Genomic DNA, 18,001 nt, shown 5'->3' on the forward strand with positions numbered 1-18,001 from the left:
GCTGTCAATAATGGAAGTGCCCTAATGCCACCTTCCAAAATACCAGATGCTTGGACATGCAAAGGTACTTCAAAAGAAGCCAAAAATAAGTTTGTCTTGGTGGAGAAGATGAGAAATCCATGTGTAGTAACGCATAGCATGCACTTTTTCTCATATTTAAACTCTGGAACATTCTGTTCAGTGGATCCTAGCTTGTTGCTAATATATCCTACAAAATATGCTTCCTGGCTACATATTGTTGGGTTTTTCTGTTTTCTGTTGGTAAGCCATTTTGTGTGCCAAAAAAAAAATCTAGGAGAAAATACTGTGCCATGAATGAAGCTTTGGTTTAAACAAAGTTACTCATCTGTTTCTTATAACAAATGGTATTTAAGCGTTGTATGTAAAGGCATTCACAACTTTACTCTTTACCTTGGAATGAGTTTAAGTCGGTGCTTGAAGTTCTTTCTTGCTTGTTCTGTATTTTTAATTAATATGACCAATTTCAGCAAGAAAGTGGGAGCTACAAGGGACTCCCCCGCCCCCATCTCATTTGTCTCAAATCTTGCCATCAGAAAATCTGATTCAGCGCAGAAATAACGTGTTCCGTGCAAGTGTGAGGAGGCACCATCAGCATTTCCCCAGTGGTTAAGGCTGCTGGCCTCCAGCTCAAGAGTTCCCAAGCCAGGGATCTCAGCCGATTCCTACCACATTCCAAGCCAGAAGTGTGCTTTGTGTGTGCATCCTCCAGGTGAAGAGGGAGCTGGCGGAGGGCTTGCCCACACGGTACCGTTAGCCCCTCTGATGTCTGCTTCTTCAGCACAGTCGGTAATCTTGAGTTTATATTTTGATTCAAGAGCAAGGGCTTGTGCTGTGGTGCAGTGGGTTGACCTGACACTTGTGGCAGCCGCGTCCTGGATGCTCCACTTATGGTCCAGCTCCCTGCTAGTAACCTGGAAAACCCACAGAAGATGGCCCATTTTAGGTGATGGGATGGAGTTCCTGGCTCTTGGCTATTGCCCTGGCTTCAGCCTGGTTCAGCCCTGGGCGTAGTGGCCATTTGAGGAGTGAAACAGCTGATGGTTCCCAAAATCAGAGCCATCACTTGCTGTCACCCTGGATGCATTAGCAGGAAGCCAGGTTGAAAAGTGGAGAAATTGGGGGCCTGGCACGATAGCCTAGTGGCTAAATCCTCGCTTTGAATCCACTGGGATTGCATATGGGCACTGGTTCATGTCCCAGCTGTTCCACTTTCCATCCAGTTTCCTGCTTATGGCCTGGAAAAGTAGTGGAGGACGGTCCCAAGTCTTGGAGCACTGCACATGTGTGGGATACCTGAAGGAGTGCTTACATTGCATTAGGTATTGTGTGTATTCCACAGATGACTTACACTTAACAGGAGGAATGGTGATCATTTGCAAATACTCTGTCATGTTCAATAAGGGACTTCAGCATTGGCAGGTGTTGGCGTGCTAGAGCTAGTCTCCCACAGATACCAAAACAGCTGTGTTATTTGTAGGTCTGTGTTATTTGTAGCTGTGTTATGATGTATGTTAGGATTGTAAGGAAATGTGAAATATCAAGATACGCTGCTTAAAATGAACTGCAGGTCTTCCAGTGAGCTAGTTGGAGTCTGAGTATGCCCATGAAATATGCTAGGAGTCTTTTATTTCCCTCCTTCTGGATTATTTAGTAAACCATGTGTGTCTTCTAATTTGGTTTGGGGTTTTGATTCCTAATGGTCCCCTATCTTTATGTTTCAGGCCATTCTGCAAATGAAATCTGTCAATAATTATGTTTGATTTTAGCAAGTAGCCCATGGAAAGACTTTGTATTCAGAAATTTTCCAAATAACCAATTTGAAATTTCTTTCTGCTTGAGCTCTGATGAGCAGTTTTTATAACTTCTCTGTAGCCAACTCAGATGCCAAGGTCTTGAAAACATGGGTTGTTCACCCTCTTATAAATTGTTTTAATTTAGAACTAGCTACATGATAATGTAATAATGAGGGGGAGCAGATCCTGGTGAATTTGGGGCCAGTCCTGCAGATATAGGCAAATCTGAAACTCTTGGAGCCTGTTTCCTTGTTTTTAACATGGGAATAATGATGTCATAGAGGGCCCTAATGAGGCTCAGGTGAAATCACCCACGAGCATGTCCTGTGGGGTGCTAGGACTGTGGCAGGTCAACCAGCTCATTCCTGCCTGTTCCCAATGCCTTGTCTTGTCCACTTCCACAGAAATGGGGAGGGTCCCGGATGGCTCACCCACTTCTGTCCCTGAACTATATTACAGGTGCAGGTTCACAGCTTCTGCATACACAATGGAAACTAACAAGTCCCAGGGTCAATTAAAACAAAACCAAACCAGTAGTCCATGTGATGTGGGAATGGGAATGTATTAATTTCACTCTAGGCTCTTGCACTTTAGACAAGCATTGAAAGTACAGACATGTATTATGTGCAAAGTGATGAATTTATTCAAATGATGAGAATGTGAACACATACATATGTGAGCATGGGTTGCCCGCACAGGGAATAAGCAGTGGGCAAGAAAATTGATTGAAAGGAGGTGGGGGGAGAGAGGTAACACCACCTCTCCAACCCTCCAGCCATGGTGTTGGGTGAAAGACAGGCCCCCTCCCCCACCATTGTTAACATCCTTTCCAAGCTAGAAGTGGTACATCCCCAGCCAGCATCCTTTCCAAGGTAGGAGTGATACCTCCCCCGCCAGCATCCTTTCCAAGGTAGGAACAGTACCTCCCCAGCCATGAAGCCACCTGATGCTTCCAAGCAGAGCTCAAAATCCACATGTTTGTGGCATAAAGTACAGTCATATACATGGATGCTAATTTGGCTATAGCTGTCAGCTTCGGTTCACTTGGTGACTAACAGTCTACTGCACAGATGTGTTTTGGGTTAACCATGTCTCTCTCAGTGAAAGACTCAGGCCATTTTAGACTGTTTTAATACAAATAAACACTGCTGTGTTCTATTTAACACTGGTGGTCCAGGTGTAGTGTTGATGAAGGATGCCATGGGCACACACTTTGTCAGGCTCCTGGTGGCTATGGGTGAGCTGCCACTGGCAACCCTTTGTGTATGGGGCTCATCAGGACCTGGGAGTCTTGCAACCATCCATGATATTTTCTCTGGACTACAACTGTTTCTATGGAGTTGTGTCTTGGAAAATAAGAGAGAGAGATCTTACATCTACTGGTTCACTCCCCCAAATGGCTGCATCAGCTGGGGCTGGGCCAAGATAAAGCCAGGAGTTTCTTCCAGGTCTCCCACACAGCTGCAAAGACCCAAGTACTTACGCCATCTTTCACTGTTTTCTGAGACACATTAACCAGGAGCTGGATTGGAAGAAGAGCAGCCATGATTCAAACCAGAACCCAGATGGGATGCTACTACAGCATCCAGTGGTTTAGCATACTGCAACACAGCACGAAGCCCTAAGCTATGATTCTCTGAGGGTACAAGATGTCCAACAGTGGACAGGTGTCCACAGGTGCAGACAGGTGCAGTGCAAACCTTCAGACCTGAGGCTCCCAGAATAATCAGGAGCTACACAGAAGTCTGGATGGCAGTGGATGTATCTGGATTCGCAGGCCTGCTTTCAGGGCTCTTCTTAGCATGGTGTACAGGCCTTCAAGTGTTACCTCTCGCTATGGTCCTTTGTGTTACATACACATCCATTTCAGTTGTTGTTCCTGTCTTACATCTTGAGCTCCAACAAAACTGAGCTGCTAGGCACGGCTGTATTTTCCATTGTGTGTGTTCTAGATATGGGATATTATAGGATGCTTTACACATGAGTGGTTCTATGTTCAACTAACTTTGAACACACACAGTGTTAAATAAAGTTAAGGGACTTCTTCATTGCTGGCTTGCTTAATAGTTCTTAGTGTGCTCATTTTCTCTCTGGGATGCTGATGTACCAGATACACTTTCTTTAAAAACAAATTGTCGTGCTCGCTTCGGCAGCACATATACTAAAATTGGAACGATACAGAGAAGATTAGCATGGCCCCTGCGCAAGGATGACACGCAAATTCGTGAAGCGTTCCATATTTTTTTTTTCTTTAACATACTGGTTACTCAAAACTATGTCAATTCCATAATATTGCAAATTGCTGTTGATGTTATATTGGGACTCTTAATTGACTGTGATGATATTATACCAGCTCTGACTTCAGACCAGAAATGGTCTCCCCAAGAAACTGTTCAACCCATCTGGACAATAAGTAGCTGGACTCCATGCTTAATATATGTTTGCAAGGAAAGAATCTTGATTGAATTTGAACTGTAATGCTGCATCAAGGTGGAGGAATCCACCAGGGGGGAGGGGAGGGGGAGGGGGAGGGGGATTCCCAAAGCCTATGAAACTGTCATATAATGCTAAATATTAATTAAAAAAAAAAAAACAAATTGTCACCAGGAAATGCCTCCTCACACAGGGTGGGGACAGGTGACTCCCACAGGCTGCAGAGAGTGAGAAGGCACATTTCACTGGGAAGGCTTGGTGGAGTTGCCAGGGGTGCATTGTGGAGGAAGCCATTGCATTGTCTCCTGGTTCCCAGGCACCTCACAGAGGCTAAAGGGAGTGGCTGTTGGTCGACATGCACACTTGCCCCTGGATGCTGGTATCTGCAGACAAATATGGATGTGCATATCCCACATTAATCTTTTAGAAGAGGTTTGCTTGTTTATTTACTTATTTAAAAGGAAGACAGACATTTCATGCATTGGTTCACTCTGAAAATGGCTACAATATCTAAGGGCAGGTGGAAGCCAAGAGCTCCGTTTGGATTTCCCACATGAGTGGCCTGAGCACGTGGAATATCTTCTGCAGCTTTCTCAGGTGCATTAGCAGTAAGCTGCATCAGAAATGAAACAGCTGGACTCGAGTCAGTGTTGCTATGAGGAGTTGGCGTTCAAGGTGGTGGCTTAACATACTGTGTTACAATACTATCCCCAAAATAGCAACACTATTTAGACAAGGTCTGGACACACAGGTGTCCCAACCTCCACATGCCCCTAGTTCTCATCAGTGAGGTGATCTCAATGCCTCACTCTGTTCACCTCTGCACCTGCATCTTCCTTGCCTCCTGCCCCTTTCTCATTTCTTGTTCTGTGGGCATTTAGACTCTTGTGAAAAAATAATGAGGACTCTGAGGACTTCCAGCTCTGAAAGCTGGGATTGGTCCAAAGGCTTGGCCAGCAGGCAATGCCAGTCCCACAGCGGGGGTGTGGGGCCTGCCCCGCAGAGCCAGGCATGCACAGGCAGCCAGCCATGTTGTTCATGCCTGCAGCACCAGAGGCTCTGTGGGTGGGTTGCTGTCCATGGTGCTGATTCCCAGTCACCTTGGGCACAGAATGAATGCATTCAGTCGGAAACAAACCTTCTCTCTGACAGCTGCTTGTTGGAGCCACTCAGTGGGCACTGGCCAACCACCTGCCAAAATGGATCCCTGCTATCTTGTCCCTCTCTTGTCCCTTTGTGAAACTGTCTCCTACCTTAGAAAACTCCAACGGCTGTGTAGCCTAAAAGGACTCTGAGAAGGGAGAAAGTCTTTGGATATAAGCTCTGCAGAAGCAGAAAGGGCAAACAGCATTTTGGGAGCAAACCAGGGATGGGGAGGTTAGGGAGGGTACCCAGTGAGGGCACAAGCAGCCAGAAGATGTCCTAAGTGCGCCCTCTATAGGGCCCAATGTTCCAGCCAGTGAGGGAACTCTGGTTAGACACAGCTCTTACTCAAAATGGCCATAGTCTTCTTGAAGGGCTGTCTGTGTCTGGTTTTCCCTAGCTCTACCACCTGGCAGGACATCAACAAATACATAAAATACCAACTGATAAGCCAACAAGTAATAACTACCAATTCTTGCATGCTGCGTGCCAAGCATGGTCCCTTGCCTTTCACTGGAGCCTTGTGCTGCAAGTGACAATGATGTTTGTGGCATGGCTTAGGAAAGGGGAATCTAGAGAGCTGAGAGCAGCTATAGGCAGCAGAGCCCAGACAGACCCCTCTATGTGCGAAGCAATTGCTCTGGACCACAGAACTTAGCAGCAAGTGAAGAAGAAACGTTGGGCATAGGCTAGCCAGGAAGGGGAAGTCTCTCCCTTGACCTGGTTAGAGGTCATTGCAGGAGCCTAGGGACTAGGGCTGCTTCCATGTTGAGGAATGTGTATGGCTTCCTTGGGATTGTGTCCTCATCCTGGGCATGTCACATACTTTCCCCCATCCTAAGCATGGATAACCACATTTTGTACTTAGGCACCAAGTATTTCACCCACCCTAGACATGTTCAGTTATTGACTTTATTAAAGATTTATCTTGGATCCCACTGTATCCAAGAGCGATCCTGACAGCCTCTTAACAGGAGGTCATATGCACAGAGCAAGAGGAGGACCCCAGAGTGGGACAGGAGGACAGCAGGAGGCTTGTATCCTAACCCCAAAGACTCCTGGTAACCTCCCAGATGCTTTCACCACAGAAGTAGTGGATAGCTCATCAAGGGCTATCAGTATGGGCACCAAGGACTGTATCTCAGCTGCCAAGGAGATCACAGGGAATTGGAATGCCCTCATAGGCCGAGAACTCTGAGGTCAACCATTCCCTATCGGATCTCCCACATGTGATGTAAGAAGCCCAGAACCCTCCTCACAGGGTCTAATGACATCGGAACAACAGCAAGGAGCCCCGAGTGGTCCTCAGAAACAGAAGAACAGTAAACTCCCTTGGGGACTCAGGAGAGCTTTCTCTGGTCCTTACTTAGTTCCAACATTGGCTCCCCATCCTCTTTTGCAACGACCATCAGGGTTGCTCCGGAGCCCCAAAAATTAGATCAGATAGACTGAGAGAGACCAATAAGGAAAGCTTAGAACAGACAGGAAACAGACAGCTTGGACTCTCATATACCTCACTAGGTGGGACACAAAGATCAGTTACTCCTCACTAAGATATTGAAGATTTCTCTGCACACCCCTCCTAAAACTGTTTTGCTCCTCAATAGTTAACATATGGCTTGTTAGAGTTATAAGCCTGTTTGGACTATCCTAAAATTCATGAAGTTCAGTAAAATCATGCTTGAATACTATAAGCTGCTAAATATAAATATGAAGAAAAAAGACACAAGACAGCTGAATAGTACCCTATAACCATTTTAAGGTTTATAGCAGTTGATTATGTATAAACTAAAATTGAGATGTCAATGAAGCAGTTATAGGATTTGGTTAAGAACTTGCATTTTCTAACATATTGATCATTCAGTAGCATGTCAATTAACATCATGATGTTGTAAGTTTCCATTTTTCTTCCTGTTGTTGAATTTGTGTTGTGGCTTTTCATTGGAGGGGATGATATTCTGCCAGCTCTATTTTCAGATCAAGGATGGTCTCCCAATGAAACTGTTGAATTTATCTGGGCAATAAGATGCTGGACTCCCTGCATGGTCCATGCCCGCAATGATGGAATTATGACTGGTTATGAGCTGCACTACTGTAACAATATGGAGGAAATCAATAGGGGGGGAGGGATTGGGGGAATCCCAGAGCCTATGGAACTGATTAAAAATGAAATAATAATTTTAAAAAAGACTTAGTTTGGCTTTATTTTAGTGTCACTGAACACTAAAATAGTCTTAGAAGACATAAAAAGTAGTTTTAGGTTAATTTCATTTCAAATTGTCATTTAGTTCTGTTCACTAGAATTTTCAGCTGATGGAGTCCTTTTCCCACTGGGGAAGTAGCTAGAAAGGATCATCAAGGCCCCCAAAATGCCACAATGGCCTGGAGCCACCCTCTCACAGGTGCCATGAACCTAGGACACGAAATTTCTCTTTCAGGAGGGGTGGGCAGCGGAGGCTTAGTGTGCATTGGCAGGTGCCCTTTCTCAGCACCCTCAGGGGCGAGGGGCTCTGTGCCGTCGGGCAGCGGCTTCCTGCGCCTGAAGAAGGGCGGGAAGGCAATGTCGGTACAAGCACAGCTCTGTGTCTTCATCTCATGCCTTCTGTTCCCATTTCAGAGTGAACCTTTTACAAGAAGAAGCCACCACAGTGAATGGCATGAAATCATCTTTCTGGGTGGGGTGTTTCCAGCCAAACAATGATCTGTCTGTTGAGGCTCAGTGTTTCTTTCATTGCCATCAGGAGCCCCTTAAGCGTTGCTCACAGAAGGGAAAATGTGAAATGGATGATCTCATTTCTCAGCATAGGGAATGTGTGCAAATTATGTAAAGGATCTGCAGGAAGAGGAAGGGATTAGCTTCAGATCTTTCACCATCTCAGAATGAATTTCATTCTGCTTCCATTTTGCAGTTATAACTTTGCCTGTGAAAATGGGCCTGCAGAATCTTGACATACCCTCATTCTGATGATGTGGCATTCTCCTGGGCAAAAAGAAATGAGGAAAAGCAAAACAGGTGTCAAGTATATATGCTTGTTTCTTATTAAAAGAGAAAACAGTACAGGGCCAATCTGTTTTTAAGACCTTTTTAAATTGCCATCAGAAGCATAGGCAAGATAAAATAGAATTGGCTTTAAGGACATTCTGAAAGCTCCATTTTATAGTTGCCACACATATGGTCAGTTGTTCCACAGAGGTAACAAAACTGGATTTCATTACTTCAACTCACATAAGCAGTTGGTAGTCACCTTTCCTTGGCCCTGCCGGTTGGGGACATGATGATAGAGTTTAACTCATTGTGATGACCTTGCAAGACACTTTTCATTTAAGCCTACTATACATCTAGATGACATCAATACCTTAGCTACACACTTAAATGAAAAATTCATTCTACCCACTTTCCAACTCTGGGGGAATTCTAAGCCAGAATTGCAGGAAGTTTTAAAATAAATGGGATGCTGGACTCTTACAATTTTCTTATTTGTTTGCATGGTAAAGGCACATGGTAAGGGGAGACTGCAGACAAGCAGCTCTCCCATCCACTGGTTCACTCCCTAAATGCCCACATTGGCCAGAGCTGGGCTGAGCCAGCCAGGTTTCTCATGTGAGGGGTAGGGGTCCAAGAACCTGAGCCTTTAGCTCCTGCTTCACAGCTGTACATTAACAGGATGCTGAATCAAAAGAAGCAGAGCCAGGTCTTGGATCCAGGCACTCCAATATAGAACATGGACTTCCTAAATGCCCTCTTGCGTGCTACACCAATGCCTGCCCAAATTCGAAAGGGGAGGGATTAGTTTTTATTAACTGATGTTGATCAGAAAAGCTATGGATGCTGTTCGCTGTCCTGCAGTGATGGACTTGGTGCACGGAGCCTAAGATTAACATGCTAATAACACATGTGGACTACCAACTGATAATCAGTAGCCAAAGTTTATTAGTGGCATCAGACTTTTATGGACCAAGGGTCATATAAGATAAGGGAGGAGGTATTGAGTTTATCAACAGAACCCATCAATTACTTCTATATCCTTGTTTGGAACTCTTTTGTTTTGTATATCCCACTAAGTGTTCTCATTCATTCACATGCTGTCCACACAGTTATTCTCATGCAAATGATATCCAATCAGTCACACAAATGGCACCCATCCAGTGTTCTCATACAAATGTTATCCTATCAATTGTAATCCTGTGCTCCCTGACCTTTTGGGGCCACAATGTCCTTCTGTGGGATTCTTCCCAAACTTTGAAGCCATCTGAAGTAGGAAAAAGCTGAGTCCTACCACGTCATGTAAGGGTGGTAAGTAGGATAAAAGCATCAAGTTGCTTTGGTTTAACTTTATCCAAATCTAACTAATTTCTTAGCTTTGCAATATATGCAAATTAATTAATATAGAATCAGTTGTGTATTTAACAAACCAATAAAGATTAGCTAATATGATGAGGGAAATATACAAGGGTGCTTCAAAAACTCATGAACATGGAATTAGAAAATAATGGAAATTTTCTATGAGCATTTTGAAGCTCCTCATATTTCTAACTAGGACCATAGGTGGCATTTTGCTTATTCATTAGTTTTGTTTCTGCTTCATTTTTTATAACTAGGATTCTAGGGAAGGAACAGTTTCTGCGTTAGGTTAAGGCTCAAGTGAGAGACTATTGACTTACACCAAGTTCCCCTTCTCGCCAAGTTGGTGGGATGCCTTTTCCAGGTTCCTCAGGGGCATCTGGTGACATCAGCAGTGCACAGCGATGCCAGGTATCTGAGAGGCCTTGATTACTGACCACTTAACTGTAGATGTCTTTTTTTTTTAAGATTTACTTATTTTTATTGAAAAGTCAGACATACAGAGAGGAGGAGGAGGAGAGGCAGAGAGGAAGATCTTCTGTCTGTTGATTCTCTCCTCAAGTGGCTGCAACTACTGGAGCTGTACAGATCCAAAGTAAGGAGCCAGGAGCTTCATCTGTGTCTCCCACATGGGTGCAGGATCCCAAGGCTTTGGGTCATACTCGACTGCTTTCCCAGGCCACAAGCAGGGAGCTGGATGGGAAGCGGGGCTGCTGGGACCTGAACCAGCACCTATATGGGATCCCAGTGCACACACGGCAAGGACTTTAACCACTAGACTTTCGTGCTGGGCCCACTAGGTATCTTGAGCAGAGGTGAGCCATCTTCTCATCACAATCTAGGGGTGTACCCAGCAGCTTACCCAAACGGAAGAGAGAACCAAGTCCCCAGTTGTTCCTGTGTTAAATTCAGCCTTGAGATGGTAATCCCCTCCTTTGTTTCTAGTTGGACTACAGGACTGTTTAGGAAAAGCTCTAATTCTCATTTTCTCCCCCTGGGAGCTGTCTCTTAGATCTACCATATAAAGTGGGGGCAGGGGGATTGTTGGAAGATGAGTGAGAGGGGCACATTTGGCCTCATGGTTAAGATACCAGTGTCCCATAATGGAGAACCTGCACTCAATCTCTGCTTCTGGCCCTGGCTTCGGCTTCCTGCTGAGGTCCACCCAGGGACACACCTCTGATGGCTCAAGCAACAGACTCCTGCCACCCACAAGGGATATCAGGGATGAGTTCCTCACTCGCAGGCTCAAGCCCTGGTTGTTGTGGGCCCTTGAGAAACGAACCAGTGGAGAGGGTCCCTCTCCCCACCCCATCCCCACAGCCTTCCTGCCACCTTCATTTCTATCTTAGCAGTTAATGTACATTTGTGTGATTATGTATTTTGCTTCTTTATTAACAGAATTTTACATTTTGACCATTTTCTCACTAAACTGTATGCTCTAAGTGGTTAGTGATAATATCTGCCTGTTTCAATGTTTGGTTCCTGGCTCCTTGCACTATTACTGGCCACCCAGAAGGAATCAATATGTTATTTGCTTGGTGAATAAACAAATAAATGCCCCTTTTAAAGCAAGGCTTCCAGGTGGTTCTGTCACAGTCTGCCACTAACCACACTTTGATAAATGCTGTAGTTATATGCTTGCCCTTCTCTGAAATCAATAGTCTGCAGTTTCATCCAGTGTGAGTCTCCTTTGCTTAGTCCACATTTACAGCAGAACCAGGGGTGGGGGTTCCACCTCTGTGAACCTCCTGCTGCCTGCTCTGACACACTCTTGCAATGATAAGGTTCAAACCCACATGGATCGGTGCCAAGACTCCAGAATCACGGGGGTGCAACAGGTGGGAATGCTTGCAATTCATAGTTCCTTGGTCTCACTTGCCTATCCTAACAACATGTGATGTGATGGAGGTGTGGAGGGAAGTCTGTTGTGTCATCTGCATTGGGGGAAAGTGTCCAGGTGCTGTCTGTCCAAACCCAGAGCAGCCTCTTTATCCAGATGTGTCCACCCAGAACCAGAGCCCCATGCACAGGCCTGGAGCTGATTGATGAAGGGGCAGGTGGAGTTAGCCGCAAGCTTCCTTTTCAGCTCAGATGGTGGAAGATTCTTCCTGCTATAACCCCAGCTGCCTCCCAGCCTGTCGTTGAGTTTTGCCAAGCCTGTCTCAGCCTCTCTCTTTCTATCTGGCAAGGACTTCTAGCCACCCAGTGTTCTTCCATCTCAGTAATAGCCCTGACTTCACCGGCATTGACAATGTACTTCAGGCAAAGTGACATTTCTCTGATCCATAAGATAGAACTGGGTTGGGTACATCTTCTAATAGTGGTGCTTGACCAGACATACCGGGCTGTTTGAAGTATTTCTGTCTTGGCCTCATTAAGAGAAGGGTCTAGCCTCAGCATTGGCATCTTGAATGGGCACAAGCCTAGTCCCAGCTTCTGATCAGCTCCATGCTAATTTTGAAGAAGCAGAGGGTGGCTCTATTGTTTGGACCCCTGCCATCCACCTGGGAGACCTGGTTGCAGTGCCTGTCTCTGATCTGGCTCAGCTCCAGTCATTGCAGCCATCTGGAAAACAAACCAGTGCAGCACAGTCTCTGCCTTCCTCTTTCAGTAACTATTTCATATAAACAAGTTTTTAAATTAAAAATAAAAGGAAGGGCCCTGGGTAAGGACAGATACCGTGTCTCCTTCTCAACCTCCATGGGTTGACCCACTCGTGTGAAGAAATAAACTTATACAACAGGTAACTGCATTTGTCACATTATAAAGCTTTTCATTTCATCCCAAATTCTATCCACTTGGCTTTTCCAAGCATCATGAAGCCCTCCGTAATTCAAACTTACAAAATAAAATTGCAGATACTTTCTGTTTTAGTGCTACATGGTTAAGTGCTACATTCCAAATGCAGGCAGGGCTGGATTTGAAGCCTTGGCAAACCATACATGGAGACTTCACAAAGTTCATTGGAAATGAAATTAACAGAAACATATATCTTGGTGCAAAAAAAAAAAAATTGAAATTCTCCCATGGCCTTTTCATTGTGCACATTTTCCATGATTTTCCTGAAGATCCCTTGTACAGAAAAAAAAAAAAAATTCCGTGTTTCCTCACTGGGGAGATGGACAAAAATACCCTCACTTCCGAGGCCGCGGGAGAGGATGAAGCAAGAACATGCTCATAAAATGCCTTGCTTGTACAAGTGGCGATAAATGAGGGCCACCACTGTAATTATGAGTATTGATCACAAAAAGCAAACCTTGTGTTGACTTAGCCTGATGCACTTTAGCAGTGCACTGAGTGATTCGATCCAATTTACATCAACAGGGGCTGTATGAATGGGGCTTTTCCAGTTCTTAAATGTGTTTTCAGAATGATGTTTAGGCAATCGAAGTGTTTCATCACTCTCATATTTAAACCATGTGCTTCTAAAATCTTGCAGACCTCTTTATCATTGGAACTCCCAATGGCAGCATTACAGTTCCTGAGAGAGCTGGGACTATTTTTTGTTTTTCACATCAAGAGAAATACAATAAAACATGCCAAACCTAAATATTTGGCTCAATGGGTTTTGAAAACTGCGTAAACCTGTACAGCCATCATCCAAACAAGAAAGAGAGCATTTCTAGCAACCTAGAAAGTTCTCCAGGGCCTCTTTCCAGTTACTTCTCCTTTTAAAGGAACCAGTTTCTGGTCTACATCACTGGTTAGTTTGGATGGTTCTAGAATGTCATGCAGTTGAAAGACTTTGCTGCCACTAGGGTACCCCTACAAACATCACTCAAAACATGCTGAAGACAGAAAAAAAAGGAAATTAGCCACCCTCAATGATGGCAAAAGGGTAGATTGAGGAAAGACAGAAATTTGGAGGATGGGATTCCTTGCTGGTACAAAGCCACTAAGCAGCTGTAAACCTATGAGAAAGCTCCAGGAACTCCAGGCACAGGACTTGAGGCAGTTGGTATGGGAATGCACGGGCCAGGAACTCCCTAATATTCAAGCTTAGATAACAGACCAAAGAGAGGTGCTTCTTGTCTGCTGTGTGATTGTTAGTAGCCTGCTAGGAGAACACGTTGTTTACTTATTGACCCCCACTTGCATGTCTGCATGGAAACCGCATCTTATTTCAAGACCCTCCTTTCTTGTCTACATGACCCTCAGTCTTAAAAAATCTAATGCCATTAATGAACTTTATTTTTTATCAAGTGTCTGTTATTGACCACCAGAGAGAGAGAGAGAGAGAGAGAGAGAGAGAGAGAGAGAGGTACAGATCACGTACTTATCACCTTTACACCTCTGCCGATGTGAGTCCCTAAGTAGTGTCTCTCATGTGATTCCAGCAATCTCCTTGACACTTTCCATGGAACTCACAGGTTTCTGAACTCTCATGGACCTTGCTCTGCTTTCCTTTCCTACATCTGGCTGTGTCCTCCATCCTGTCTTAGATGGTGGAAGACAGCTGTGTTGCGCCTGCTGAGGCCTTGGTGGGGAGCAGCAGGTGTAGGTTCTGCTTAGATTTGGAGTTTGTTTTCTGTCTTCATCATTATGATGCTCTCTATGAATGACAGAGAGCAAAAACAGAACACAAGTAGCCAGCAGGGGAAGAGAGGAGGGCAGTGTGAGTTGCCTTCTCCCTCTCTCCTGGCACCTTGCTGCTTCACACCTTCCCTGGTCTTGTGGCTTCAACTTTTCTCTCCTCTGCATTGCTTCTACTCAGTCTAGGAGCACACAGTATCATGTTCCAAATGGTGGGAACCCTTGACACAGTTATAACTCTTGCATCTGTTTCCTCTGCCTCTCCAAGGAGGAGTTGCTACCTCTATAGCCCCAAGCTGTTTCTCTACTCTCTCCAGCCAGAGCACCCCTCAGTGCAAGTAGGTTTTCCTGACTGGTTCCCTCATCCATCAACCCATCAAATGCAGTTTGTCCCTGACCACACCATCCAAAGATCCACTTCTACTGAGCTGCAGGTCTTCTACTTGGGCATAAGACTATGAACGAAGGCCTAAAGTCTTATGCATCCTGTTTCTCCTTACAAGTTCAACCTTCAATGGTACATGAGTCCTTGCCCTTCGTCAGCTAAAGGCAAAATGATCTCTAGATGAGAGTGGCTCACATGTAGACAAATGATTTTTAAAAGGTTTATTTGTTGAAAGGCAGAGTTACACAGAGATCCTCCACACACTGGTTCTTCTTTCAAATGGCTACAATAGCCAGTACAGGGCCAGGCTGAACCGTGGGCCCAAGAACTCTATCCGGGTCTCCCATTTAGATGACAGGGGTCAAAGCACTTGAGTCAATTTCTGATGCTTTTCTAGGCTCATTAGCAGGAAGCTACAATCAAAAGTGGAGAAACAGGGATTCAAACCAGTGCTCATGTAGGATGTCGGTGTCACAAGTGATACAATGCCAGCCTGGCAGAAAGTTATTTACACTGTGTCTTGGAGCTGGAGGCCCTCAGAGCTGATACATCCACCTTTCAGGCACCTTAGCTGTCGAAGCCCATACAGTTGCTCTTTTTGGATGTCGATTCATGTACCTGACACTTCACCCAAATGAGTGCTCAGATCACTAGCCAAATGACATGTTCCAGCTGGCTGTGCCTGTTTGCAGTTCAGCATCTTTGTGATCTCTTGGCTTTGATTTCCTTTCGCCTCCAACCCTGACAGCTCCCTGACAAGTCAATTTCAGGTAGAAGTCTGTGCAGAGTGTTACATGACAGCCACGGTGAAACAGTAACGTCATGGAGTTGGGCATCCTAGTAGCTTTAGAACTGATAAACTGCCTGACTGTCACATTCTGTTTCCTCACACCCACTTTATTGAGACTGCAATGCAGAAATTGAAAACAAACCCATAGTAGCCCTGATGGTGTGCCAGGAGGATGTAAGACAGCAAAGAAGATGTGATCTGTCTTGGAGGAGCATCACTTTACAGATATACTTGAAGGAAAGGGTCATTTATTAAGCTCCACATCCCCTCCCCCCCATAAATATGGAAGAGAAAAGAATCAGAGATGTGGGAAGGTTCTTTGTTACAGCTTCTCCAGTTGTAGCCCGAGGGACTCTCATCCTTGCAATTGGCCCTGGCCCTCCTTTCCACTCACTTGTGTTTGCGCAGGTGGCTTTGGAAGACCAAGGTGACTTAGGTCCTAAGGAGAGGCATCTGAGTGTGCTTCTAAGATGGACAGACCATTGCTCATGATCAAATCCAAGATACCATATATTGTACAATGCACCAATATTTCACATACCACAAGGAAGGAACATTGCCAATTAATCTGTACCATGGGTCAATTTTTAAGAGGAGGGGAGTTTGAGAAGGGTACCACAATGATCAAGACCCCCTCTCAGCACTTTAGGGCTCAGTGATCTTGAAGAACCCAGCCATTCAAAGCCCCCGGAGGAGAGAAATTCTGTTTGTGAGCCCAGATAATTTAGAATGCATTAGGTCCTCCATTCAATCCTGGCACACATGGGAGGCTAATCCTGGCAGTGCAGATGCAAAAGGACAGCGTGACATGACCCAGGTCCGCCAGCAGAGGCGGGGATCAGGGCATAAGCCTTGGGTGCGTGATGTGTGCAAGCAAGCACCAACTGGTTTCTTTGCCAGGACTCACTTGGATGTCCAGCAGCCTCTCATGAAATATTCCTATGAGAATTAGAAGGTCTGGGCAGTTGTGGCTAAAGACCCAGTGCTTGATCCAGAGTTGCAGCCACCTGTCTGGGAGGAAAGAATGTACTTCTTCCTTAATTTCAGTTTTGCCTTCCTGGTTGGAAAGCCTGTGTGCTCTTCCAACTAAAACCAGTAAGAGAGAAAACGATGATCCAGTATCAGAGTCACGAGAAAGTCGTTGAAGTGAACATGGGTTGTAGGTGGTCCAGAGCCCCAGGCTCAATCCCTTTAAGGTGTACGTCCCTTTCTAATAAGGAAGAATGAAAATAGTAGTTCTTACCGAAGTTTGGACATGAGCTGTATGGACCTTTCTCTGTAGTGTAAACCTGTCATTATTATACCAACCAGAAAGCATGATGTCTGAGCAGTCTCTGTGAAAAGTCCCCCACTCCACTGGTATGCTAGCAGTTTGCCAGGACAGGCAGAGGAGGGCCCGTTTCTTGACGGGCTCACAGGAAGGAATGGAGTAGTCAGTGATGTCCTGCAGTCCCACTGTACCCACCGCCCACAAGGTGAAGGATTGCATTTCTTCTCAGTCTGCCTCAGCAGCAAAGGGCAGGCCTGCTGGCAAACCCACCAGCCAGCTCTAGACATTGGGTAATATTTTGTTATTAAGCTCTAGACATTGGATAATAAGGGGGAAGAAGAATCCTTTGACATTTCTCTAGGTCTCCTGGCATCTCCAAAGTTCTCTTTATTGATTTTGAAAGACAGATAAAAAAATGTCCACTCAACCCAAGGACATAAGTCAGTCTGGTTTTATCCATCTGATGCATAAGATGAGGTTAGGAGTTCCTTTATGCTGGGATTTTCCAAGGCTTGGGTCCTTGTCTTGGCCCACCCAGTAGTGTCCACCCCGTCTACATGCAGAAGGCTGAGGACACCCTAGGGTTTCTGCTTTGTTTTTGTCTTTAAATGATAGGAAATGATGGGAAAGGTGTGGGTATCCTGAAGAGCAGGTGTCTGTTATCCAACCAGGGGATGCAATCAAAAGCCACAGGAGAAGGGGGAATGTTAGATGGAGGACTCCAAGTGTCTGGGATGGGATTGGAAGAGAAACATAGAGTAAACCACCATGACTTCTGATCGCTGTAGGTCCCTGTAAAATTCTTCTCCCAGCTGGAGTGACATGAGGTAGCCTTTAAATTCCTTCATCACTCTGGCAGTATTTGATTCTCTAAGGCCTGATGATTAGTGTAATGTTTACAGTGATGTTCAGTGAAAGTAAATACTTCAAAAACTTTCATTTACAAATAAATTATGTGCATACTCAAACAAATCCCAAGACAGAAGATTTAAATCCAGTCATATCAATAATTGCATTTCATGCAAATGAGCTAGACACTGTTGAAAAATAGATAATCAAATGCGTTACAAACATAAAAGACTCAATTATGTTATTCGGAAAAACTGCATAGCAATTACTCTTAAGCTTGAAAATAGAAATTACGTAAATACTAAGCAAAAAGAAAGCTGGTGTGATTATACAAATACAAGGAAAAGTAGACTGCAAAATGCACATTCAAAGGCAGATATGAGAGGGACTTTTTAATTTAAAAATTTTTTCACATGCATAAAATTGAATGTGTTTATCC

The 18,001-nt window shown here is 44.8% G+C and overlaps 1 protein-coding gene and 1 non-coding gene across 2 annotated transcripts in view; both read left to right on the forward strand.

Annotated features, from left to right (window-relative positions):
• PLPP4 (phospholipid phosphatase 4) overlaps nt 1-18,001 on the forward strand; it is a 543,342-nt gene that overhangs the window by 444,147 nt on the left and 81,194 nt on the right. The window lies entirely within an intron of this gene.
• On the forward strand, nt 3,952-4,058 carry LOC131481811 (U6 spliceosomal RNA). The gene has a single exon (XR_009246580.1). It is a non-coding gene; the product is annotated as a U6 spliceosomal RNA (small nuclear RNA).

Source organism: Ochotona princeps, chromosome 13, assembly GCF_030435755.1.
Source record: "Ochotona princeps isolate mOchPri1 chromosome 13, mOchPri1.hap1, whole genome shotgun sequence".
Classification (NCBI taxonomy): domain Eukaryota; kingdom Metazoa; phylum Chordata; class Mammalia; order Lagomorpha; family Ochotonidae; genus Ochotona; species Ochotona princeps.